The following is a 2,007-nucleotide window of genomic DNA, read 5'->3' as shown; positions in this document are numbered from 1 at the left end:
TAGACTACATTGTTAAACTAATGATATACAACTTTTATCCATATTATAATTTTTTTTTTTTAATTAAAAATTAAAAAAGCAATGGGCCATAGATGTGTGAGGCAAACTTGATTTGACGGCCACAATTTTTGACCTTGTTTTATCTGAGCACTCGGCTATGCGAAAGAACTACCACGAGGGGGGCGCTAAACACCACTTAATTGTAAAACACATCAACGCAACTGCGTTTTTCTTCTTTTCATTTTTATGCTTATATCCACAACTGGGATACATGTGTATATGATCCATATATTTGCCATTTCCCTTCATGTCCTCTCGTGTTATGCCCAGTGCACATATTTAACAAAGACTTGCCGCTTTACCTCAAGAACACTAACGCTCGCAGCCTTGCGTTGTTTTAAAACAAAAACCATTGCATATCCTGATGTCATAATTTGTCGATTATTTTCCAACGAGCACGGCGAACAACACACCAGAGAAACGTGACGGGGCTGGAACTTCCAACCGGGGCGGCTTGAACCAATAGCAGGTGAATCAGTACACGTGTCATCGTGCTGCCAAATGGATAGAAACCAGAAGCGTTTCTACAAGTGGCTGCTTCTTCATCTTCAACAACTGCACAGATGCAATAATGTGGCTCCTGAACGGCTGAAATCGGGGCTTGTATTACGCTTTTCTGACTTCACTCAAACATTTAGGATGGAATACAAGTGCAAACTAGGTGTGTGAAGTCCGTGCACTGGTGTTTCGCAAAAGGGCTGCGGCTTCATGATATCCGGCTTTGCAGGAAGCTATCATGGCGCGGATTACTGTGCGGTGTGTTTATATTTTGGACCCGTGGTTCGCAGGCTCGGCCAACGTGGGAGTTAACAGATGGAGGTTCGTGCCTTTTGTTGTAGTGTGTTTTTGTTTTAGTTTAGGGAAGTGTGGTGTAATTGTGAAGGGTAGATATGGTGGCTCTTTCTCACCGCCGCTGTTGTGTTGTTAGCCCTGACACGCGCTGGACTCTGTGTGCATGGGAGCTGGGGCTCTTGCTGTTTAATTTTTAAGGCCATACTTGTGCAGATTAATCTTTTTTTTACAGAGCACAACATGACATTCTGACTTTTTATTACCCATATATGTTACACAAAGAGAGTAAAATATTGACTCCGGTTTCCAGCAGTGTGAACGAACTTTACAATTCAGCTGGACACTTCAGTTTCAACAGCTATAAGTCCAATGGAGTAGGTTTCTATTTTAAAATACGCGTCTGACTACTTGTTAATTGCTTTAAATGTGTATCAAATATTGGTTCCAGGCGTTCAGACGCAATAAGTTATGTGGAAGCTAACCGTGCTAGTCCTGTTTTTGCTAACGCCCACTTTGGTTTTAGATAACAGCTAAAATTCCCAATTTCATTATTTGCGTCATTTGAATTTGTCTGGTCGGTCGGTGAAGTCAAAAAAGCATGCAGTTTTTTGGAGACAGAATTTATATAAACGTAGGAAAAAAGATTCGAAAGTCCGATCTCGCGAGTCACGCGAGACTTGTGGCTGTCTGCCAGGCATGCTGTGAGATGAAATTGTGTGTGTGAATGAATGCATGAATGAATGAGTAACCTAGTGCTAAAACATTTTTAAGATGGAATGCGGTATCAGAGCATGTGTTCGTATAAACCTTTCAAAACGGCCGCCAGACTTTTGAATCTTTTTAGTGACGATAGTTTGAGTTTGTAAACATCCATTTCTGCTTATGTCAAGTATGAAAACAAACGTATATACGTTAATTGCTTTAACCCTGGTTCATGCTTTAATCAGACAATGAAGTTAGTTTTAATCAATATTTTTTAGGTTAAAAGATTCTATTAGGGGGTTTGATTCATGCCAGTGACTCGATTCTTCTGAATCGAGTCAACAGGATTTGTTCAATGCTCGTTCTTTCAGTAACGCCAGTATGATTGGCGACGACACCGCGCGTTTTATAAATCAAATTCCCATTTGAATCATTCACTTAACCATTTCGTTT

Source organism: Cyprinus carpio, chromosome B5, assembly GCF_018340385.1.
Source record: "Cyprinus carpio isolate SPL01 chromosome B5, ASM1834038v1, whole genome shotgun sequence".
NCBI lineage: Eukaryota > Metazoa > Chordata > Actinopteri > Cypriniformes > Cyprinidae > Cyprinus > Cyprinus carpio.
Note: the sequence above shows the minus strand (reverse complement) of the source record.